Source organism: Lissotriton vulgaris, chromosome 2_1 (genome assembly GCF_964263255.1).
Source record: "Lissotriton vulgaris chromosome 2_1, aLisVul1.2, whole genome shotgun sequence".
Lineage (NCBI taxonomy): Eukaryota > Metazoa > Chordata > Amphibia > Caudata > Salamandridae > Lissotriton > Lissotriton vulgaris.
Window position 1 is genome coordinate 1,429,495,939 of NC_141687.1, and position 26,776 is coordinate 1,429,522,714.

General features: G+C 38.8%; 1 protein-coding gene across 1 annotated transcript in view; it reads right to left on the reverse strand.

Moving 5' to 3' along the window:
• Positions 1-1,705: 1,705 nt before the first annotated feature.
• The window catches only part of KIF5C (kinesin family member 5C), a 548,720-nt gene continuing 523,649 nt past the window's right edge, over positions 1,706-26,776 (reverse strand). Inside the window, exon 26 of the mRNA XM_086957253.1 lies at positions 1,706-6,474. The gene's annotated coding sequence lies outside the window, so the exon portion shown is untranslated. The remainder of the gene's footprint in view (positions 6,475-26,776) is intronic.

Below are 26,776 nucleotides of genomic sequence, written 5' to 3' on the forward strand. Positions count from 1 at the left end.
TTTTTTGTTTTTCGAATCAAGAAACATTTAGTTCAACATAATTAATCACAATGAGCACAGATTTAGACAGATAACAATACGTAAAACGATATTTGGACAAAAAAACTTTCAATCACCATTCATACCACACAAAACATATCATCACTAGATATATTACAGTTATTTACAATCTATACAATGTCACAATTGAAAAATATATACAAAGCATTGGAAATAAGCAAGTACACTATGTTGTTATTTTCTGAAATAATAAAGGATTCCTAATGCTGAATAGAAGAGGTCTACGCGTTTCGATAACCCCTGGTTGTGGGGAAATCTCATCAGGACCGTGTGCCTCTCAGTGGCTGACTTTGCTTTTGTGGTTGTCAATCGTATTACGCCTACTGCGGCTGTTAATTGAACTGGAGGAAAATTCGGGTGGAAGCGGGAAGCTGAGGGGTGAGAGGAGATGGTTTTAAAATTTTTCCGGTGGAACTGCGCGATTCCAGTGTTTTGGTCGGTTTGACAATGCGACTTACTGTTGTTTGTTAGCGCAGGGAGTTGACGGGTCTCTCAGTCTGTATTGAGCGAATCAATCGCGTGCTCCGGTCTCCTGTTAGCGTCGTGTCCGCTGTCTGGCTCTGGGGGTCTGCGCTCTTCGATCTCTGTTCATTAGTCCAGTGACCGGCGTTTTTCCTACTCTTCACCACCTTGGCATAAGATGCCCCCTCCTCTGTAGCCATATTTGGTGGAGAGAGCATCCCAGTATCTGGAGAAGTGTCCAGTCCACTGGCCTCCCCAGGATCGTCAATACCAGTCCATCTGCTCTGCAGAGACATTCCGAAGTCGACAAAACATCGATTAAAAGCTGCAAAAAGCAACAGAGGGGTACCTCTTCACGGATCAGTGCTTAACTGGCGCGTAAAGAAAAGAACGGACATCTGCGCACCTGGGTGGCATCTATGTAGAAACTGAGACATCATTACCAATGCCAACGACACCAACAATGTCATGCAGAGCCGAATGGAGCCACCCGGCTGCGAGCGCAAGGGGTATTGTGCAGCAAAAGTTTCCAGATCCAGCCTGACGCCTGCAAATTCAAAGGTAAGGAATTTGCAGCTAGAAGTCTCTATGAGATATTAAACTCTTTAATCAGATTTTTATTGTATACATTTAACTCTGTACCGTTCTATAAACTATGTATTTACTAATATCTAATTATCTTTTACTGGACATGTCTGTATTATTGTATTTTGTATTATTGTATGTGAAGCATCCGGTCCTCCCAGGGACTTAGTCCATACTTTATGTAAAAGATCAATTAAATAAGTTAAATAAATCAATTAGAATAGCCTCTGTCCGATGTTCTGGTATTTGGATGAGGTAAAGTCACCCTGAAAAATACCAATACTACACAGTGTGGTTTTACTGCTCCATTTCGGAGTTTTCCTTCTCAGAACGAAGGTAAACTGCAGAATCTGAGTCTGTGCGCACAATTACTAAAGATTTTCCCTCCTTCTACAGGTTTTCCAAGTGCACATTTTGCCAGGATTTTCCTGGTGAAATCTGGATGGGAACAATTCTTGGATGCACATCTTTTAATGTCAAATCAGGTGCAAACACCCATTTATATAAATGCTTTTCAAATACTCTGAACACATACAAACTGCCAGACATTAGATACATTGCCAGATTCATTACCTTCAACAAAAAAATGTACACAATAAAGTTTAATTCAATTTTATTGTCCACTTTAACATTGTGTCATTGTCCATCATGCAGTCTGCCAATATATCCACACATCTGATTGGACAGTATTTTAGAATCAAAATTTAGTAGATGTTCCCTAGGGTTTCTTCTAAGGTCCCCTGTTAGGAAGCCAATAGAGTACGGCATCATTTGATGCAAGTGTAAATAATTTTTCCTATTTCCATCAAAACATTTCTTGCACAATGGAATTGTTGCATTTTCCTAAAAAATGATACTGTACAGAGACATGGAACACAGATAATATGCATCGGTGATACACATCACACACATTGCAAACAACATATATATAATACTACAAAAGGCCTCGTTCCCCTGTACTTCTCCAAGAACGAAATGTAATGTTGAGTGAGAAGCGACATAAAAGAAAAATATAAGCATTTTTGGGATTGATATTTGTTCATACTTTTGATAAGAGGATGCACATGTCCCAGGACATAGTTCTTGATCATCAATAGAATAAACAATGCGGATGTCATGATACGTTAAAATTACACTGCCAATGTAATCTAAATAATGTTGACATGCAAACATAGTGTGTGGGGGACCTATGTTTACAAAGTTCTCTTTGTAAAAGTTACAATCATGGTTTACAAAACACTCTCCATATGCTCTCATAATATTTATAACCACTCAGAACTTTAGCTTTTCATTTCCTGGTAAATGTTTATTCTGTATGAATATATCTTGATGTTAGCGATGATATTATTCCTTTCCTGCACTTACCATGATAACTGTGGTCAGTGTTGGTACATCTTATGATTTTTTTTCACATACACTCTAATGCATAAATCATAGAAGTCTTTAATGGTGCAGCATTTTAAACAACAGCCAACGCAGCACATATTCATGGGAAAATAATGCATTTGAAAGCCATTATACAGTATTCCAATGCTATGGTCAAATAATATGGTGTATTATATAAGTAATTTCTGAAATGAGATATTTACACATCTGTTGGTCATGTGTATAAATTTGATTCTTGTAACAATGTTACTTCTGGTAAATTCCACACAAATTCCAATATATTTCTCTAATTCTATCCTTTTCTATGATGACAACTTCTTAGCAGTGAAAGGTTAAACAGCCAACATGTGTTTTGCCTACTGGCTGCACACATGCCTGATGAAGGTTTGGAAAATATTACTTCCAAGGACGGATGGTCTCTGCAGTAGTTTTGGCTTGCCGCCTGACTGTCATCAGGATTTGACTGACCGCTGCTGAGGTTTAATTTAAGCCAATAAGGGGACTCCCTGCCCTTCCCCAGTTAACACTCTAAAGTGTAGTAGCAGATACACTTCAAAGTGATTAAGTTGCTTTAAGAAACAGAAGGAAATATATTTCAATGACAGTGGACTACAGGAACTAAAATCAGCCTTGAAGAAGCCCCAGGCCAGCGCATTGCTAAAAGGGGAAACGTGTTGGCTCTCTAACTTTTCACTGCTAAGCTGTAGTTATCATGGAAAATGCTGAAATTAAAAGAAAAAAGATACATATATGTTTTCCATTTGAAGCCAGTGTGGACATTGTATAGGATGACAAGATTATTACAAGAATCACAAATGTACAAATGAATGTACATTTGTAGTCCCAAATGTCCCTACCAACAGATTTATGTACTTGTAGGGCTACCCCACTGTGTTTAAATATTCCATTTCACCACTTTATTTCTGTTCTTCATTACAATAGGCATTTACTGTTACACAGAGCTCTACAGAGCCTTTTGACACACATTGCAATATTTATACATGCTAGCTCTGCCAATTGTCCCATGTGTACATGTATCTTTTTAGTGGCAGCCATTAAACGTTCAGATTTCAAAAGACAAGCAGGCATTGCCGACTGTTGCATAACAACCACTCCTACTCTCTACTAACTATGTGGCTTCAAACCGGAATCCAGAAGCAATATATTGTATAGCACAACACATATGCTAATACCTTTAAAAGCCTTCAGAGCGCACTTGTAACTATTAATAGACCTGTCCTTTGACTACAAACCATTGCAGTTAGTTAGGTTGCTTTTTGTACAAAACAAGTAGTCGCCATGTGAAATGTTCATATAAAAGTCATTCAAATTCAGTGAATCATTGTTTAAACATTGTTGTTTGCTTCTATAAACTATAAAATAGTCTTTAAATTTCATTTGCATTAGTAGTTCTGTTGAAAGGCCTACTACTTGAATTGCCAGTACATAATGTGGGTTCTCTATGCTACAGTGTTTCACCTTTCACAGATTTATGGTTTGTACTGTTTCACATCAACCACTTAATTTGAATCTTTTATGCTTCTGACACTTACATCAAATAACTTTATCAAATAAATATTTTACTAAGAAATGTTCCTCCTAACAACAGCAAGGAAATTATAATTTATTATGCATGTTACATCAAATTTATATCCGCTTTGAGGAATCTTAAATATCAAACGTGTAATGGAGTGTAACCATTCACATAGATTAGTAACACAAATCAGTGTGAATATGTACAAGCAGCAAAAATAATCTTTGAAATGGAAAACAATATTTAAAAATATATATCAGATCTGCAACTTTAAAAAAATGTGCCCACAAAAATTATGGATTTAAGAAAATTAGGATGTATTTTTGTTACGTAGCCTGATATTTAAATAGTAACTAATTTGTAAATTTCAAATTGTAAAGCCCGGCCATGTGGTCAAACTTTGAAAAGTTAACTTTAGAAATCTTTGTTGTAGGTTGTAACATGCTAGATGAACTGACTGGCTGATCAGCTTCTGGCACAGCCCAAAAACGGAGATGTCAAAGTTAGCTTTTCAAAGACACAGGATGTTGTTCCATACTATGACACAGGGGATTACAATTTCCATTCAATTGTTAGTTGGTGATCTGAACATTGTTTAATATGAGGGTAAATATTGGAAATTAATCTAAACGGGAAAATTACATACTATTTATAACAGTTGCAATAGCAGCTCAAGTGAACATCTGTGCAATAATTGCTATACTCAGTGAGGTAATTTTGCAGACTGAATTTTGTTTAAATCATTTTTTTCTCCAATTTGGGCTTTTAGATTTTCATCTTCAATTTCTTGCTGATCCTGCAGTTTTATTTCAAATCTTGATTCATTTTATCAATTTAGCCCTACATTTAGAAACTATATCATTATTGTGTTTTTTGGCTAGCTGTGCATCTGCACACAGGTGAACATCATAAAAACAGGACAGTGTAAGAATATACAAAATAAGTTAAATAATAGAAAATAGCAATTTCTGATAAATAAAAATGCTCCTCATAAATAGTGCAAAAATGAAAATTTTAAATACAAGTCAAAAAAGATTTTCAAAACATATTCCAGGTAGATTCTACACAAAGGTATAACTTAAATATTTTTATGATAATACAAGTCACATTCCAACACTATTATTTACCAAATTCAGAGTAATCAGTAGCAGCAACAAAGTGAGAAGATATCGTTGTGATGTCTTGGTTTACACCTCTTATAATAGACTTAATAATATGAGAAAATAATTTTAAAATGCAAATCAAAAACACACTCAAGATGAAACATTACATGAACTGTCCACTACTGCAGTCATTAATAACATTCTGTGTGATTTTGTTTTTATTTTTTCACAGAGAGAACTTTTTCAGTTTGTACAACGCTGTGCCCCAAAAGAGAAAGAAGAGAAGTTGCATTGTTTGTGCATGTCCACACAATTATTCATGATCAGATATGTTTTGTCTAATGTGTATATGATACGATAATGTTAATTTAGTTTTCCTGTGATACTTCTATTATGATAGTTTAAATGTAAAAATAGTAATGCCGGTAAATTCCATCACACTAGTTTCCTGTTTTTCCTATGGGTTCCAATAAAGTATTACATATTAACAATTTGAAGAATTCCCAATTGAAAATGAGGGAATGCTGTTACTTCCATTTTTAATAACAGTCAGGTTACTGCCTAGTGTCTTAAGTGTTTAACCTGGAGAGTTGTGGTTATATGGCAAATTTATCCACAATCAAATGACAGAGTAAGAAAGAATACTCAGAAAAAGTCAATCATTAGATCATGAATTCAATTTTTACTTACACGTTTACTTAAACGTGTTCTCATTGAGTTTCAAAATCTGAATATATATTATGGAGTTTTTTTCTATCTGCTGATGACAAAATGCCAATCTGTAAGAAACATCTGTAAAGTTAACTTAAGCAGATTTAAAATACTACTACTGTATTAAAAACAATTCTTTGGGGAATAGTTTAACTTGAAAGTTCAAAAGTTACAATTTAAAGTGTATAGCAGCACACTCTCTCTCTGTTTGTCCTACAAATATAAAACAATATGTTAATTGTACAATAAATTAACTGTTGTGATGTCGCACCATTCCCATCCAAGGACAGCCCACAGTTGTTAAATATGACACTGGATGTTGGATTTAACAAGAATCAATTTGTTTTGATGTAAGATTGCCCAACGCAAGAAGTCTCCAATGTACTCAGTGCCAAGGATTCTGTGCAACAGATGAGGAGGATCTGGAATGCCCAATCTTCTACTGCTCAATAGGTGTCTATTGTGAATAAAGGATATAGTTTTCTGTAGAGGACCTGAAATTTCTTCCACGGAGATAATATGAAGAGAAAACTATTGTAAACCAGTTTCACTGTTGATGTCTGTAGTAAGCACATGAGTATAGAATGTAGACGCCATGGAGAAATTGCAACATGTGAAGTGAATGTCTCTCACCTATTCAAAGAAAAAAGGAAAAGATTATAAGCACGCTAAATGATTTGCAAAAAGCATACATTAACCATTTCCATCTAAAATGAAGCATGAAGCATATTTTCAGGTGAAACTTGTTTCGTTTTAAATCATGAATACATTTTTTGATCGCTTGTTTTCAAGTCCAAAATGCCTATTTGCTGGCATGAAAATCGTCCTTCAAGATTAAAGACTGTCATATGTGTCTCTTGGGTATCAGTAGATCCAGATTGCTTTCCCCAAAAGATGACAACGTGAAAAATGTACAAAAAGTCCCTAAATGTTTTTGGTGATTTTTTCAACGTCTGATGCAAAAAAAAGTTATACAGGCTTTCCTGTATTCAAGCATAAAGAAATGTGACAGCCAAGGGGTACTAAATGATTCAGTGCACATAACAGAAAGTATTGTAATTTGTTATCTAAATCAGAAACGTTATATTGCTTTTTCGTACCTAATAATCTGATGGAACCTCTTGAAATAATGGGACATAATCAGCAGCCACACAAAATATTGTTTTACAATTTGTTTCTGGAAAGAAGAACACATTTTACATGTTTAATTACTTAAATGAGTAAGAATTGGATTGGGTTTGATGGCAGTATGATCAAATGGATTTCAAAAGTAAACTAGAGCATTTTTAGTTAGTTGCACAAACAGACAAGCATATTCCAGCCTCTTTGAACAGATGAGGTTGCATGCTTGACCGGCTTTCGGAAAGGTATCACTATCAGTTATAAGTTTTTTTGACAATCAGAAATTGGCATGTCTTATTCAGTAAAAAATATTTCATCGCTCATATGGACTCATTAGAAGATGGCTGCAAACAGGCTCAGTTTCCTCCTTTCCTTCTCCTGAGTTAGCCATACTTGAGGTGTGAGAATCTAGGTGTATTACACGGTATGGCTATGCAACCTTACGCTGCAATAGACTCGCAAAAGCTTCTTGGGTCCAGTCACACTTGTTAAAACCTTAAAGTCAACCATTGGTAGCTATAGCTTGAAGCAACGAGACAAACAAAGGAACTAGTGCAAACAATTTAACAGTACCATAAGCCACACAGCACAAAAGACACCCAGCACTAATTTATAAAAATAGATTATATTTTAATTAATTTTTCAAGTCCAAGATGGGCAAAATTGACCAGAGGGTTCTGGAGACACAGAGTTTATAAGAAAACTTAAATCTCAGTTTAAGTGCAAACAAGCATTGGTAAACCTAAAGTTTGTAAACTTTTAAAAGGTTTGTAAGAGTTGTGTTTAACTGCTCTGGCCCAGCTTGGGTGTCCAAATTTGACAGGGAGATTGTTAGTGGGGGGCACTAAATGGTATTTGGACAGTTACCTGGTCACCAAAGCATTTTCCAGTTCAGTCCCAAACTTTACAGCAAGACCACCATAGACTTCAATGGAGTTGTCCTTATGCTGCTGATGCGGAGGATAGAGGATAGAGGATGCTCTGGGTCCTGTGTGGTCAATGTGTGTGCCTTTGCGGTTTTTCCTTGATTCATGGGTCAGGTGGGGTGACTTTGGCCACAGAGGTTGGGCTTCCTCGAAGTTTTCTTTGAGCCAGTAGAAGGCCAGCTGCTGCTGGGCTACTGGTCTCCGCCCACGGCGGTCCCAGTGATATCATTTGGTGGAGGCTGGTGCAACCAATCTGGACCAGAGAACACAGGCAGGCTCAGATGCAACCTTTGGACATCGGTCTCTTGGGGTGACCAGAAGCAGTCAGTGCAGATTCTCAAAAGTGGCCACTGATTTGCTGAGATGAGCTACTTCAGCTTGATGGTCCTGGTGCTGGTTCCAGAGGGTCCGTTGACTGACCCTTTGAAACATTTCTTTGGTCTGGGGCTTGGGAGCAACTTTTCCTCAAGCCAGCAGCCACGAGCACAGTCCTCTCTTTGCGAGCTAGTTGGTGCAATCCAGCAAACGGTGCAGCTTCTCTTTTGCCAGGTCCAGGGGTCTGCAGGGAAGTCCTTCTTCTTTGCTGTCTCTAGTTCCAGTGTGAAATGAGCTTCAGGGTGAATAGGGATGCCATATTTATGCCCATAGAGTGCCCCAAGTGGGTGATGCGGTCACTAGCCTAACGGATACCAGATCCCCCCCCACTCTGTCATGACTTTCCAGCAATGTGTGACATCTAGAAATCCCGGAGTGCACTATTTTTCCCACTCTGAACATCCCTTCTTTGAGTGTCAGGAGCTTGGTAGCCCACCATGGAGGAGTGGCTACCTGTGCACTACTTCCCCACAGGAAAACTGGTTTAGGCACTGGTCTCCCTTCTCTGTTCCCACCACCAGTCAGTCTACCTGAAAAAAGGGCATCTCCTCAAGAGCGTGATCACCATTTGCCCACCAAAAGGCAGCTTTGGCTTTAAAACTGATCTTTTGGGAGCAAATACTGAGTGGCCTCCTGCGAAGGGGAGGTAACGCCTCACCCTGTAGCAGGCTGTCCCTGAGCCTGGGATGCATTCACACTAATCCCTAGGAGGGCAGAAAGCTCTCTGGTGGCCAGTGACTATATGAGGCCACTGGGCAAACAAGGTCATAGGGAGGAAACTTTGTAATGGTTGCACGTGTATAATAGTGACAAATGTGATTTGGGCATCAAGTCGAGTGTAATGCCACAATTAATTTGATACCTTACAGTACCCATCTCAGTAGTTCCATTCAGCAGTTAGCTGGGCTGAGTGTCCAACCAAAAACTCTGTTAGCCAATGGGGCTACTAACTCTCCCACAGCAAAACAAGAATTTGGAAGTGTTGCTGTCCAGACATTTATACAAAATACATTTCCCACTTATTAATTTACAGCTCCCTGCCTTGAGGCTCTATAGGCCTTCATTAGGAGAGAATAACATATAGTGTTAAGGGAAGTTGAGGCTTTGACAGTGGTTTGAATGGGAAAGTCGAACTATCAGTGTTGCCAGTGGCCATCCAGTCTGCAGTGGCAGGCTGGGAGACATTTTGTACTTTCTCACACACAGTGTAGCACAATCAGTGATGCTGACCTGGGTGGACACCCTGCATTGCATGCCCTGGGTACCATATACTAGGGACTTATAAGTAAATCAGTCTATGCCAATTGAGAGTAGCCAATTCGACATACACTTTGTAAGGAGTTAGAACCCTGGCACTGAGGCCTGGTTAGCAAGCATCAGTGCACTCTCAGAGTTGAAAAACCAGCAGCATCACTCCCAAAATGTGTGAGTGAACATGCAAAAAGAGACATTTCCTTACAAGAGGCAGCATTAATTTCAGGGAGGGGGAAGTAACTCCGATTATGAGATGCACCTGGAACTAAAGATCTAAAAGAGGAATAACCAAGAAGATAAGGAACACTGCATCTGATTCCCATGAACAATCCTCATTTCTTCCCATAGATTCAGCAGCCAAAGTGTCGGTGTGACACACACCTAAGGCCTGATGCACAAATTTTACATTCACAAAAAGTGGTTACAAATCGCACACAGACTATTTGCAAATGTAAAGCAATTTTGTGAACTTACCTTTGTAGTAATTGGTCAATCCACAAAATGGTGCTTCGTAGTGGGTTGCAATTGGAACTTCCTCATTAATATGCATAAGGCAGGTCGCAAATTCAGACCCAAAATGATTTGTTAAAGTAGCAGGCATAGTGGCATGCTGGAGTAAGCAGACCACCATGTTCATGATTGCTTTTAAAATAAAGAAATTTGTTTTCGACCAATATGAGTGTTGTTCCAGGTTATCACCATGAGTAGTTTAATATTGCAAATTCTGTGAGATTTAATCATGAACAGAAGAAACATCTCTGGTATTATAGACGTTAACAAGATAAAGCGGTCCATCAGACCACAGGCTACTAATAAAATAAAGTTGCAGGCAAACGTCTCCTGTAGCTTGTTTTGTCTCTGTAGCTTAAACAGGTTAGTTTTATGTCTCTTGGAGTCAGTCACTGTACCCTCAATAAACTCAGAGACAGACGTCTGGTAGAACAAAGTAAAAAGATAGTAGACATGCAAATATTGTTTTGACATAATTTTCTCGCCTCTTGAAGTTCACCCAAGTGTTACAGGTAAAACCCCTGCTGGCTTGTCAAGCAGGATTTGACACCACAACATCAAAAAGGATGCACACAGCCCCACTGTGTATATTCTGTCTAGTTTGGAGAGATCATCTCTGCCCATTGACGTTACTGTCCTATTGTTTGCTCCTGAAGGGGCATTTCACACCCATTAACACCTAATCTAATGCTAATTACTGCCTGGCATATGGGGGAGAAAAATGCAAATGGGCCTCCAGAGGCATTAGGCAGGGAAAAGGTAACATTCCAAAAATATATTTTCTTAAACTTTATCAAGAATCAAACTTTACCATTGAATTGGATTTTAATAGCTAATATAAATTAGGTATTTAATTATTTTCTAGCTCTTTCTGAACTGGAATTAACATTATTAAAAGCAATATTGTAATTCAGTGTTATACTTTGAAACAGCCAACTTTGCTAAAGCGAAAGATAGGTTTTGGGGATTTTACACTGCAGTGACATGTTTAACATTAAATTCCTAAATGTCCTACTTTTAAATGGGCAATAAGGCCTGCATAGGGGTGACCTATAAATATTTAATAGGAAGGTTTTGACCTGTCAAAAGGGACCATTTTGATAGGTCGATTTTGCAGTTAAAGAACTGCCGGTTACAAATGGTAATGCTGCTTTCATGTTTGTACTGTCACTGCAGTGGGTGGCACAGTGGATATTATAGACTCTTAGTGGCATTTAGCTTAAAGGGCCTGTGTATCCTTTCTACTATAAAATGTGAACGTATAGGTAAGTTAAATGTGCCGATTAGGTGTATTTAATTTAACCACGTTGAAAGGGAGAGAACACACACTTTCTCACTGGTTAGCAGGGATAAAGTGTACAGAGTTCTATAGCCAACACTAATATATGGTCCAGCAAAAGGTGAAACATCTAGAGTGACCCTGCAGAAAGGACAAACTTCCTTCAGCGGCAAATATGATATAGATGGGTGATCCCAGAGAGTCTTATTTAATGGAAAGGTTTGGCAGCTATGTACTCCACACATGCTGAGGGGCGAACTCAAATGCAAGGAAAAAGAAATGAGAATTTCCCCATGCCTGAAGTAAAAGCTTTGCTCATGAGGGCAAAGCCTTCAGAGTTACAAAGGGTGGGTGGGGTCCTGTATGAGGGACTGATATGGTAAAGTGTTGACCAAGAAAAATGTAGTGTTCTAGTGATTTTGGAATGTTCCCTGTGGGTTCCACCTTAGTGTTCTGAATGGAAACTGGGTTTTGAAGGGGAATTTGACGGTTGTTGTACTTGCTGCTGGCTGCTGCGCAGCACTTGTGCCATGGATTAAACACATCTTTATTCTACCTCAACTGTGTTACGGATGTATTCACTACAAAATACTTGGCGACGAGGATGGGATACGAACCCACGCGTGCAAAGCAATTTAGGTTTAATACCTGCTGGAGTGATGGTATGTCCCATATAATCAATTTGTTCAACCAGAAATTTGCATTTCTCAGGTTGAACTGTGACCCCTCTTGAATTTAAGATAGAAAAAACTTTATGTAAAATTTGTAAATGTTCTTCCTTTGTTTCTGTGAAAACAGGAAGAAATGTTTATTGTTAAATACACTTGGGTTTGAGGGACGCTCCATTTTCAAACATCTTCCACCTTTAGTGCGTGCTCAAGAGGAGGAGGACATTGATGAATTTGTGGAAACAGTTAAAAAGCTTGAGTTACGTTTTGATGTTAAACCGCGTTTTTTAGTTGTTATCAGACACAAGTTCTTTAAAAGAGAGCAGAGGCATGGGGAGAAAGTTGAAGATTTCTGCACTACGCATGTTGAGTGCAGAGTGCCAGTTTGAGAATTTTAGAGATCAAATGATCAAGGATCAGTATATCTGTAAATGTATTGACAAAAGTATACAACAAAAATTGCTCTCTTTAGGAAATTCCACTCTTGAGGAAACAGCGCGTGTTGCAAAGAGCATTGAATTTCCGTGAAAGAGTTGGAAGAAAAGCAGCCTTCTGTCGCTAGTAAAGAGGATAGTGTGAGTGCTGTTAAATTTAAAGAAAATAAAAATAGTGTGCCTATACGCACGGGGAACACGTTTTTTAGGCAAACAAATATCTGTTTCAAATGTGGATATTTTCCACATGTAAAATCAGGAAGTCCTTGTCCGGCTAAAAATGTGACATGTAGGACGTGCTGGAGGGTAGGACATTTTGCTAAAGTGTGTCAGAATGTATAGAGAAATGTGTCTTACTTTCAAGACAACAAACAGGGTTCTTCTTCTTCCTCTTCTTCTACTGCTGTGGCAAATGTGAGCGTGACTGATTACAGACAAGAGGAATTAGGGAATATTCAAGATGATTTGCGAGACATGGTTGTTGTTGTCGGGGATTTGCATGGTGGCTCTGACTTGTCAACAGAATGTGTGGATCCATATACCGATATAGGTATAGGTGATAAAGTTGTGTGTTTATTGGTTGACTCCGGGGCGAAGGATGTTATTGTTTGTGAGGTTATTAATTGCATTAGGCATGGCTGCCAAGGGAGAATAGTGTCCATTATTCTCTTCAAACATTTGTGAAGGTTGGAGATGAACTTTAAGTTGAAGGTGGATTTTTGGTTCGTAGTGACAAGTTGATACCTCCGGATGTGCTTAGAACAAGGATTGTGAAAGGTGCACATGAGGGGCATTTGGGTAAAACTTTAATCAAGAGAAGGGTTTGTGAGCATTTCTGGTGACTGCAAATGGATAAAGACATTGATCTGCTCATTGATGAATGTGTGGTGTTTCCCAGTGCAGAGAAAAGTTTCAAGATAAGGTCTCCACCACGTCAACCTATTCCTTTACCTACAAGACCCTGGGAGAAGTTAGGAGTTGATTTAGTTGGTCCGTTTTATGCATTGCCTTCTACCTCTAGATATGCCATTGTGGCTGTTGACTATTATTCAAAGTGGCCAGAGGTACGGTTCATTGGTGAGCCCAATTCCAAGAACGTGATAGACTTTCTGAAAGATTTGTTTTTTCATGAGGTTTTCCCTTCTTCCTTGGTGAGTGATAATGGGGTGCAGTTCGTGAGTCAATAGTTCAATTTATTTTTAAAACAAGGTGGCATCAATCATCTCATAAGTGCTCTTTATCATCCCCAAACTAATGGTTTGGTCGAGCGTATGAATAGGGTGCTCATGTGTACAATGGGCCTTGTCTCAGAAATGTAATATTCAAAATGCTGTCAGATCCATGTTATGGTTCTATCACACCACACCACACTCATCAACTAAAGTTTCTCCGTATGAGCTTCTTCGTGGAAGAAAACCGTGTTAAAAAATCTGTCCGGGATGGATGTCGCATTGGGTGAAAACTAATTCCTTAGAGAACGTGGATGAAGAAGTGAGGCACAATGTTTCTCAGGCACAGTTCAAACAGAAATTGGTCTTTGACTCTAGAAAAAGAGTTTTTTCACATTTTTTTGTAGGAGATAAGGTTTGCATTAAGATACCTACTCATAGAAGCAAAGGTGATTTTAAGTTTTCTGATGTTTTTGTGGTGGACAAAGTGTGTGGGAATGCTGTGAGAGTGGATGTAAGAACTGGTGGAATGTCTCAATGGTTGTTAAGATCAATAGGCAACCTGTTGATACTATTTTTGCTGACAAGGATTTTTCCTGTTCTCCTGGTCAAGGTGGGCTTTCTTCTTCTTCTCAAAATGTTGAGCCACATTCTGCCAATAATTTGCGCAGGAGTACGCGTCAATGTCGCGTTCCTGCAAGATATTGTTGATGTTTGTATCTGGTGTTACTTCTTTCTTGCTCTTTTCTTGGTTTTTCCTCTTCTTCCCTTCTTTGTTCTCTTTCCTTTCTTTTACTCTTTTTATTGAACTTTTTCTTCTTGTTATCTTCATTCTGTCTCCTTTTGTTGTTGTATTGGAAGGGAGGGGATAATGTAGTGTTCTAGTGATTTTGGAATGTTCCCTGTGGGTTCCACCTTAGTGTTCCGAATGGAACCTGGGTTTTGAAGGGGAATTTGACGGATGTTGTACTTGATGCTGGCTGCTGCGCAGCACTTGTGCCATGGAATAAACACATCTTTATTCTACATCAACTGTGTTACGGATGTATTCACTACAAAAACCTCTTGTGGGATAGGTGGGGAGGCAAAAGTGGAGGCAGAGGGATTGGTGGAAGGGTAACGAATATTGGAGCCCTGCCATACAACTCGTCTGTGGTAGATATTCAGTCTAGCTACAAAACATGGCACTCATGGATTGGAGGGCAAGTGGGGATCAGCGAAAAAGACAGTTCTGAATTAGGTTGAGGAGTCCAAAGATACTCACTGCTGGAGAAACCGTAGAACTATCCACAGTGTACCTGGATAATGGTAGGGGCTCGGTCATGGTGAGCTTGGGGAGGCTCAGATTCTCAACAGTTATGTAGATTCTTAGTTTAATGGTTTTAAAGAATATCTGTTAGTGGAACATCTAGGCAAACACCAATCAACATAAAAGAGATAAGATGGAATGCTGACCAGAAATATCTTGGTGGCAGAGGCATCAGGTGCAGTCACCTGGACTTAGCCTATCAAGTCTGCCAATTTGGATAGGAGCATTTGTTCACTTTTAGTTTTGTAGGGTAGCATCTGTATAGCTCTTACTGCCCCAATGTAGGGCACTAAAATGCTTCCACACATGGATAGTTACACGGTGTAGTGGAGGTTGTGGTTTTCGATCGGATCCTATTTGAGAGATTATGATGACCACTCAGTTGAGTTATTGTGCTATGGAATTTCGCACCTGGAGATGTGATGAATGAGGGTATGTGAGAGAAAGATGCACAAATGATAATATGGATTGACCAGCTTTGCAACAGTGGCAGTGGGATGCTGTGTGCTTGTACATCAAAAAGAATGAGTAAAAAGATTCCAAAAGGCCAAGAATTGTAATTGTTGACATAAGCAGTAGCCATGCAACATTTTAGGGAGTGGAAGAGCAAGCATGTCTGGTATCCAGAGCAGAAACTATAAACATGGAAAAGGCTCAGATTCCAAATCCTCCTGCTAGGCCAAACAAAGCCAACATTCTGACCTGAGTTTCACTCCCCTTGTGTATCTTACGCTCCTAAAGGCAGACAAGCAGCAGTCAGGTAAGCCCTATTCAGATTGTGGCTCAGACCCCAGCCAGACTGATGCTCTGCACAAGCAAGGGTGGGAGACAAAGCACTTGGGAGGTTGCCAACTTGACAAGGTAAAAGCAAATTGGGACTGCTTCATGTTACCCTACTGTCCTCACCCCTCTATGCAAGCCAAATACTTTTCTGAAATCTCAGAAACTGGTGTTCTTTCTATTTTCGTTAAGTAGACATTCGCCTGACTTCCCAGAACTTCCTCCCACAACAACTTAAGATTTCAGGGTAAATAAAGACAGTGTGGTGAAAGGGAACTCATCCCACTTCAATTATTTTGTTTAGAACAGCAACATGCACTTATTTGGTAATTCTTAATTTCTTCAGTCTTCGCCAGCTAATCTCTGACCGGTGAGCCTTGTGAAAAACAATTTTTATGTATACCTCCACGAGTTACCTTCCCTGTCCTCAATTAGCTCTGCTTGCACCTCTAGTCAGAGGCCTTTGCACTAAAGCAATAATAGCCAATAGGTGTCATTTCCTGTCCCTGACATAGCCTGAATCTACCCCTCTGAATGCCAACTCTGGCCCGCACAACTCCTTAAAGAACTTGGAAAGGGATGAGACAAGGAAGGGACGCATCTCGAGATTTATCAGTCTTGAGTTATGAACAGGGAATGGTAGATGAAGATACCAGAAACAATGGAAAAATGATCTAGAGAGATCCCACAGGAGATAAAAGTGCATTTTTGGTGGGACATCCCAAAAGGCTTTCAAAGCATCCAACACAGAGAATTAGAGTAATTTCATAACACAGTGGTATCTTACTCCAAAAGACTAAAGCAAAATATCTCAAATACCACAGACTTATTTTGATGGTGTTATGGTGGGGGTGCTACATGATCCTTAGTAGGTGGGAATGTGTCCTCATGCAGACAAACTGGAAAAAGGTGCCTAGTTATGTAGACCGAGTATTGGGTACACCAACAGCAAGGAATCTTCGAGTGATACTATTATATAATACAGTGGGGGCTTGCGCTGTGGGAATGAAAGTATGGAAACCCTGCTCTACCAACTGCTGGGAATGGCCAAGAAAGTAACTGCTGCACAATGGAAAAAAAGTATGCACCAGTGGTGTCACAGTGGATACACTGACTGTATACAGCAAGCAAGCAAAACCTTTGCTAAACTCTGAGGCTGATCGATCAGCCACCTAACATCATTGACCCATTTGACAGATTTCCCACTCAGACTAGGAGAACTTCAGCTCTTTAGTTTGAGGGAAGATTAGTTGGACTGAGTGAAGTCAACTCATACATATATGTCTTTTTCACTTGTCCTCTTGCTTTTAACACAGATATCCAGCATTAGAATGGGGTGAAGCCAAGCCATTGCCATTATTGATTTTTCATGCTTTGCATGTCTTGTTTTTATATTTTACAGGAGTTCCTTGCATGAAGGATTACATCCACACCGAGTATCTAGTGTATTACACATCAGTGAGTGTGCGTGCATGGTGTGAATATGAGAATGGTTTGAGTAGGGATTAAGGTCCTGATGGAAGCAATGGGCCTCTTAGGGGGCAGTACGATCAGCTCAAACATGTTGACTAGACCACATTGACATGTCCCTCCAGAAACTCTAAATAAATTAGGTTAAATGTTTATTGAAAAAACTATTACTTTCTGCTTTAGGGTCCCTCATCTCATGATAAAGGGGGATTTAACCAAACAAAACAAAGTGCTTCCTGTACCTGCAGGGAGCCCATTCGTCTCCCTATAACAACTGACAGGTGAATTGGATCTTTTTGGGAATCCCATAACACACAGAAAAAACACTGACTTCCCTCACTTAGGTAATTGCTGGGGTATACCCTCTTGCTCAGATAGCTTTGTATTTTTATGGTTGTCAGTGTTGGGAGTTTGCCATCTCGGGCAGTTCTAGCATCTCGTTCCTTCCTTCTTTTGATATGATTACCTGGATGTACCTGGTTCTCTGTGCTGGAGGGAGGGGGAAAGTGAGCCTGTACTATCTGATGCTCATGCAGGGGAGAAGAATTTGTGAATTGAGAATTTTGTGTGTGATGATCACCTTCAGAAAGTTAGTGAGATGATAATGTACACCGGGAAAGAGTTTTCAGTTGTAATTGGTGACCATACTCAGTATTGTACCTGCAAATCTGCTTAGTAACTGGAACCTATGGAGAAGTGCATTTCTTATTCAAAACAATAAAATGTTTTACACCAAATTTGAAATGGAAAACACTATAGTAAGTGCCAATCCAACTAATGCCCTAACTGACACATTTATGATAAGGAGCAAGCAGTTTGATCCTTTATTATACAAAAACCTTGTCACTATACTGCCATTGACTTGACTTAATATGGCCTTCCAGATTTGCACCTTATTGCGCTATGTTGCACAAGATTTTATGTATACTTGATTTACCTGCATGTATTTGTTGTATAATTAACCTCACTGATTGTAAACCACTCTGATATCCACAGGATCTTGTTCGCTCTATAAAACTTTCAAAATAAATAAATAAAATATACTTTTTATGATATGAAATTAAGTTTTTGCACCTTCTTTGACATGGACAATTGTTTTCTTTAAATTCCATGCAGAAGCCATAGCAAGCACATCTATCAAAGAGGAAGCTGCTGGTAGGACGCAGTAGGAGGCTATAGGAACGGAAGCCACTAGCAGGGAGCTGATGGAGGGCTTGCACCAGAAGAACAGCAGAGGCACCTTGCCATGTCAGCAGAATTTGTATACAGGAAGAAAATAGTGCCCACACAGGGAGAAGCAAACAAGACTGTCACAGACACTGGTGAAGCGATGTGGGAGGAGGTGTTCCAGTTCTCTTTTGGGCATGAATGATGATTCACCACAAAGGCAGGGGTAATATAAGTGGTTATATGAGCCATTTGAACTGCTGACAACATCAAGAGTGAACCTCTCATCGCAGACTTCACCTCTCAACTAAAAGCCTTTTGCAGCCAAGAGGAAAAAGGCAAGGATATCAAACTACAGAGTGTAAACATGTCTCTTATATTGCTGCTTACTTTCTACTCATCTCACTGCTTTCATAAACCAGAAGATCAAGGGTAGGGAAGCATGTTCAGTGACAGTGACAGGAGCTGCAAAGCCAGTGGTAGCTCCCGGTAACTACCTATTCTGAATTGAATTCCACACTTCTGGTTTTCCTCCACTAATATCACAACATCTAGAATGAAACAGATGAATAGCAAGACACAAGACGCACAAGCATTGGAAAATCCAATTAGGCTCACTATTCTGAAGAAAAAAAACGTGCCATTCACATTTTGGTTACTTCAGAGGCAGCAATTGTCACATTCAAGATGCAGACTCCAGTGTCTTAGAGAGTTATTAGCTTTCTGTACCAGGCTGCAATACCATACGCCCTTGCTAGAGATCTCATAGCCCTAACTTGCTTGCTTATCTTATTTTTCACAAAACCTCTAACTCATGGCAGGTATAAGATTAGAAGTGAGCGAAGGTTAGGTAAGGTAGGCATGAAAGGTTAGGTATGCAGGCCAGATGGGGTAAGGTAGGTTAGGTATAGTTGATTACATATGGTAGGTAGGTATGTTAGGCTGGTAAGTATGGTTGGTAGGAATGGTACGTTAGGTACTGTAGGTAGGTAAGTTATGGGGGTAAGCTATTGCAGCTATGTTAAGTACAGTAGTTACAGTACGTCGGTATGGTAGGGTATAAAGTATAGTAGTAAAGTAAAAATATTATGTAAATTCAATAGGTTAGTTACGGTAGTCATGGTAAGTAGGTCAGGTATGGTAGGCATGGAATTTATGGTCAGAAGTTATGGTAGGCAAGTTAAATTAGATTGAGTATGGTAGGTAAATTAAGAATTGGTATGTATGGTAGGAAGGTATAGATCAGGTATGCTATGTAGATAGGTTAGGCATGGTAACTTACGTATGGTAGTGTCATGTGTCCGAGTTAGGCTTAGAGGCAAACACTGCCATTTTTACATACAGATAGCTTTCTTCCTATAGTTGCTTTCACACTCACACAATGACTTTTGACACATATTTGCAACCATGACAGTGCGGATTAGTTTCTAGGAAACTATACTTGCTTACAAACCAACTTGGCAAGAACACTATCATGATACATTAACACTTCATGTACAAGGTTAATACATACATTATGTAAATGTGATTGTATGTTTCATACATGTGGCAACAGAGTTATCTATAACACGAACAATGGTTGCCTGACCAAGATCTCGACCCAGGGCAAGGATGCCTTTGGCTATAAATAAACATCTGTTTCTGGGTGTTGGCAAAGGAGTGCTTTGCTGTCGTTAGTGAGGGCACTACATACTGATGCTTCGGCCCAGCAGCTTGCTGATATCTGTTCGAGGGGTGTCAAGCTCATGACCACGACAGGGACCTACATTCCTTTCCTTCAGGTAACAGAGGTTGGATCATTCAGTATGGAAATTCTTGGCAGAACACATGCGCACACCTTAGACACTTAGGTTAGGAGACACATAGTAGGAGTAAGTCAGATGTGTATATTGTTTTATATGCTTAAATATATATATATATATATATACATTACCTACTGGCTATCGCCAGTAGGTATATATAGTTAGGATTTTTTCTCTATGGGACTTCTGAAAATTCTATGTCTAATAACTTTGGCGTTTGTGGACGGAATCGGCTGAAATTTTCAGGAAAATGGCACATTTTGATTCTGAGCAGCCCCTGAAAATTTGGTGGAGTTTCGTCAAGGGGGGGCTGAGAAAAAAGGGGGTCCCAAAACGCGTTTTTTCCATTCATTTTTCCATAGGGCGGTTGGACTCACTTTTAGCTCGAACGGCTGAATGGATTTGCACGAAACTTGGCAAAATTGTAGGGACTGTTAGCCCGATGTGCCTTTGCTAGGTCTCAATATATGTGCTTCAGTGGATTTTGAGAAATTAACGTTTAAATCAAGATATATATCTGTAACAGCGCTCTGGGCAGCGATCCGGTCCGCTTACTTTTCGCTTATCGGAACTTTGCGCGCAGAAAGCTGATTGGCTCTCCGGTGTCTGTCAACATTCTAAACAGTCCGGAGCGGCCGCCATCTTGTCTCTCGGTAGGATCGAGAGAGAAGAAGACGTGAAAAACGAAAGGGGAATTTAATGAAAGGGGGCAAGGTATCCCCCTCTTGACCCCCTAGGAATGTTGTTGGGGTTATTAAAGGGTCCCGTGGGGAAAATAAAAAAAAAATGATTTTTCACGGTAGAAGCGCTTCACGGGCCGCGAACTGGGCCGCAAAGTGGTAGCGGCCGCCATCTTGTCTCTCGGTAGGATCGAGAGAGAAGAAAAGGTGAAAAACTAAGGGGGAATTTAATGAAAGGGGGCAAGGTATCCCCCTCTTGACCCCCTAGGAATGTTGTTGGGGTTATTAAAGGGTCCCGTGGGGAAAATAAAAAAAAAATGATTTTTCACGGTAGAAGCGCTTCACGGGCCGCGAACTGGGCCGCAAACTGGTAGCGAAACGGGAATTCGCCATTTTGTGCTTCGTTTTAATTGTTTAGAGACAAAAATTATCGCCGCACATCGGCCACAATGCATGAATATCTCTGAAAAGTCAGCGATATTCATGCATTATCCAGCAAATGCTCTTATCCATGTTATCCACCTTCCATTGGATAACATGGCTAAAAACTGCTCTGTGCGTGAGCTTTTTTGTGTTTCAAAATTTAATAACATTTCTAACATTTAACTAGTTTATGAATTACATATAAAAATGATTAAAGACTCAAACAATTTTTTAATATTACATACAATTTTATTTTTCGGATTGTTTTTCAAAATTTAATACAACGTCTAGCATTTCACTGTCTGATATGTGTTCTTGTTCAGTGAACATAAGTTCCAACATTTGACCGTCATCATAATGATGTAAATGATCCACAGATTCTACACATTGAACTAATTCATGGTCCCGTGATTCATCCATGAAATCTGAGTCATCATTGTCCTCAATAACTTTTTCTGTGTTGTTCTCCAGAACAATTTCGAAGGAAACATTCTGCTCACCTTCCATTTTATTGCTGTAATTTGCATAAAAAATAAATATATCAGTAGAGATAGGGCACTGTTGGGTTTAAGTTCAGACAGGCACTTGTGAGTTTATAACAGAGAAGTAATCTATGGGCACTGTATGGTTTCAGGCGTGAAGTAGTACTATTAAAAAGTGCCTGTGAAGAAGCCTAAGTAAATTCATAATTATACCATAGAAACCTAAATCAGTCCATAATTATAATAAAGAAGCCTTTCTCAATGTCTAACTCTTACAGAGGGATAGTATATAACTATCTGAAAAAGTTTACCATATTTACTTATAGTGCACAATATACTTCAGTTTTAAAAATAACAACTTACCTTTAGAAACAAGTTGATGTTATTAGTGATATTCTAAATGATATATACAACAACAAGTAGTAGTCAAAATGGCTGTGTTTCCTTCTCTTCCTTTATATATATTCAGGTATATAACCAATCAAATGTCAGGTAATAAAAGTAGAAAATGAAAGTAACATTTTCATTGGTTGTCAATTCCAACACTTCAGATGTGTTTTGTGAAGTAATTTACCTCACGGTACTTGGAGAGGTCTACAGGCTAAATGGCTAAATGAAATTTCAATGAAATTTGTGAGAATGGAAGGGATTGTTATGTAGTATGAGCTAATCTATATTTGGTGAGAGTGTCTCTAGTCGTTTTTCTGTAAATTACTTTCCCACTTTTTTTTAGGACCGCTTTCTGGAAAGCGGCCCGGTTAGCGAACCTTAAGCGTCACGGGAGTCCACCATTTTGTGTTTCGGTCGCATTAAGATACAAGATGGAGGGCAAATAATGTTCAGAATGTGTAGAAGGGGGCACGGTAGACTTATCTTGACCCCCTAGGTTTTCTGAGGGTGGCTGAGGAGGCTTAAATGTGCGGAAAAAAAACATTTTTAAAAAAAATTCCGCGAGGTTAGCTTTCGGTTAGCGAACCGGGGAGCGTATTTTGTGAAAAATTAGTGAAAAAAGTTAGAAAAAAATAATAATTGTGAGTGATTAGATGAAGGGTAGCTCTGAGAAGAGCTTTTGGGTTTATGGTACATTTAGGTACTTATAAGTAGGTACCAATGCACATTCTTAAATTCAGAATGAAAATTCTGTTGCCCTCATCTGAGAAGTGAACTCCATCTCCTCTGTAGATATCTTGCATGTAGTAACGCAAGTTATTGTTGTACAGAGAGCCCATTCCATGGTCTCTCATGAAAGCTGAAACAGATTTGTTTACATGCTTCCTCGCTTTCTCAATTTGTGGACAAAATTGGTTGGACCACTTCCATTTCTGTCTTTGGCATATATTGGAATATACCAAGGCAGTTTGAGGAAAAAGTGCCATTAATTGCTCAAAGGTGTCCTTTAAAAGCATTTCCAGACCTACCCCTGTCAAAGTGCCCAAATCATTACCTCCACAGTGCACAATTAACAGGTCAGGTTTTGGCAAATGCATAAAGGTTTTCACCAATGGTATCAATTGGTGACATTTTAATCCTCTTTGGCCCAACCACTTAATTTCCACATCTTGTAAATTGAGGTTAGGTAAATTTCTGTTCTCAGCATACCTTTGAGCCCAGTGGATGTAACTATGTCCAACAATCCAGACCTTAAACATGGTGGGAGAAGGTTGTTCTGCAGTCAGATGAAGTGTGGTAATGAAAGGGCAGTTGAAACAGTAGGAGTTTCTAAAGAAAAAAAACTGTGGATTTACAATGCTAATGAATCATTAGCAGTGATTGGTGCATTTCCATTTCTGAAAACAGAAAGTTAGGGTGCATGGATGTGTTCTTTGAAACATGTAATTTGAATGGTCAAGGAAGAAACATTTAATGAAAGATTGCACTGGATACGCAGGTGCACTGAGAGTTCAGAGTTCAATTGAAACATTGTTGTGTGAACTTGCAAACATGAGAGGTCTTCCAGGAGGTGGTTGCTATGGAAACAAGGCAGACAGGGCAGAGGGGGGAAGGGTTTTGATTTGAAAAAAGTGAGGGAAGAGGTATGATTGGCTACTATGAGAGATATGTGAAAGGAATATCTGTATTTCTGTGCTTTCAATAGCTGCAGCCTTTGGAGTGCATCCTTTTTCTTCTGCTGAAGACAATTTGGTGTATTTCTTTGACTGTTTTCAAAACTCAAAATATTTGCTAAGGTGAGAAAAGATTTATTTAATTAAGATAGAGAATAGTATGATTTAAGGAGAAAATGATGAAGAAAGCTGTGTTTTTAAAATGTGGTTTTGTTTCTAGTGATATAGTAATAGAATTAGTTTCATAGGTTGTTTGGGGTCATATTTAGAAGGCATTTTAGTGTCTTTGATGTTATTTTTCCCTTTTTAAATGGAAAGCGTTCCTCATGGGGCCCTGAGCAGTTCTTAGCCATGTTATTTAATAGGAAGTGGATAACATGGCTAAGAGCATTTGTTGGAAAATGCATGAATATCGCTGACTTTTCTGTGATGTTATGTTTACCTTTTTAAATGGAAAGTGTTCCTCTTGGGGCAAGTGTCTTGTAAATACGCTCCCACTTGCGCTTGGAAAATTTAGATTTTGATTATGGGAGTTACCTAGCCATGTTAATAGTGTCCCAAAAATGGTGCTAGGGCATTCCAGAAAACACTTTCATGTGTCTCAAGGACATTTTTAGTCATTTCTTTATGAATGCAGGTATACAATTGATTTATATGCTGTGTTTAAAAACGAATTTTGAAATCAAATAAATTTCAGGATATGCACTGTTAGAGCTTCATAGGTTGTTTGGGGTCATATTTAGAAGGCATTTTAGTGTTTTTGATGTTATTTTTCCCTTTGTAAATGGAAAGCGTTCCTCATGGGGCCCTGAGCAGTTCTTAGCCATGTTATTTAATAGGAAGTGGATAACATGGCTAAGAGCATTTGCTGGAAAATGCATGAATATCGCTGATTTTTCTGCGATATTCATGCATTGCGGCCGTTTATTTTCACATTTGCAAGCACTTCTTAGCCATGTTATCCAATGGGAGGTGGATAACATGGCTATGAGCATTTGCTTCAAAGGTTGTTTGGGGTTATACACCATTTTTGGGAAATTATTAACATGCCTATCTAACTCCCATAATCAAAATCTAAATTTGCCAACCGCAGGTGGGTGCGTATTTACAATAAATTTGCACCATGAAGAACGTAAAATAGCATACTAGACACTCAAATGCTATGTTAAATAATTAGTACGGCATTCAGTTTTAGATGACTGTTATTTATTTACTGTTTGGTAATAGTGGTTAATAACATTTTATATTATATTTTTCCACAGATTCAACTGCAGATTCTTTCATAGTTTGTAAAATGCCTTCCAAAAGTAGAGTAAGAAAGGCTAGAAAACGTCAAAGACAGCAGGATGATGTTTTATTGCAGCAGTCCTCTTCCCCAAATACTTGTCAAAACACCAAGAAAGGTCCGGGTAAGAGCACAAAATCATTCTTAAGAAATATTTGTAGTAAAAAAAGTTTTGCTCAAAAAAATGTTTCAGTTCACAAAAAGAAAAGTAATTTAAATGGAAAGGAGAGACCCATCACAAATGTTACTGGTAGAGGAAGAGATAACTCTGTGCATGATAGTAGAAGGAAACAACAGTTTAGGGACATTCGAAATCGAATGTTCCGTAATAGGATATTAGTTAATTTATTGAAAAATATTAAAAAGAAAGGCCAGCAGAAAGCGGCATTTTATAAGAAGAAGAAAAATGTAGAGAAAATTATTGATCATGCTTTTGAAATTAAGCGAAAGTTGTTTATTTTGGTAATCAATAGAATTAGGAAACTAAGCAAGGTAATTTCTGATTTCAAAACAAAAAGTAGATGGAAGAGAGTAGTAAATCGTACTAACTTTTGTGAAGTTTTTTCCGGAGAATGGATGCATAGTTCAAGTTCTGAGGCATTTTTTAATGAGGAGACTTATTTTCAGGATAATGATTTGGTGCATGCAGTTGACATCAGTGGTCGAGCTTATGAAGTGAAGGATGGTTGTCCAGTTGAAAAAGAACAACTTGTGACAACAGAGACAGAAGAGGCGCTAAGTGATGAGGTTTTAGGAAGACGTCCTAAGGGTCCTGTGTACATTTGGAAGTGTAGTTCTATTTGCAGTGTGCGACAGGTTTCCATCAATTTTCTTTGTGATTTTATACGGACATTTAATAAGAAAAGTTTGAAGCAGAAAATGAAGTTGTTGCAAGATTTAGATCCTTGCAGAGTGAGACAAATGACAGGTTTGCGTGGTCATTCACTGGCTTGTCTTTCTAGGAGAGTATGCCAGAGTGTTTTTCATCATTTCAGGATGCTAGCAGTGCATCATAATAAAGTGAGAAAATTAGTGAGAATGTTGTATTATGCTAAGAGTCCAGCAATTATGCTTAAACAATTATGTGCTGCTCTTTTGCATGGTTCTGAAATAGATGTGAAGAATATTTGTGAAGAAATTGAGTTTTGTTACTTTGGTAGTAAAGATGAGAATGTTCAAATTGACCCAGAAGTAGAGGGTAATGTGGAAGATAATGTACAGGTTTCCAGTACAGATAATTTTCAGAAGGAAATTGCCACGTTTCAGATGAAATCAAGTGAGAGGCCTAATTTCACTTGTGTATGTTGTCGACGCACTTATTATAAGAATCAGACTAAGGTAGTGGATTTATATGCAAAAAGTGAAAGGGAAAATAATAGTGAATGGAAGGATTTTGCCACATACTTGATGGTAGAAAATTATTTTGATTTGGGATCGGATCAACGTGTGTGTACTTATTGTTGTAATAAATTAAACCAAAACCAGATGCCTGCTAGGGCAGTTCATAATAATCTGGAATTGGTTGAGATTCCTTCTGAATTGAAGGATTTAAATACTTATGAATCTATTTTGATTCAAAGTATCCATCCCTTTCAGGCTATTGTAAGAATGGAGCCAAAGACAGGGAAGTTGCCTCCAGCAGATTTACAGAGAGGATTAAAGGGAAGAGTTGTTTATTTGCCTCTAGATTTGAACAAAAACATTAACACAATTGGAAAAGAAGAAGTGGAAGAGGAA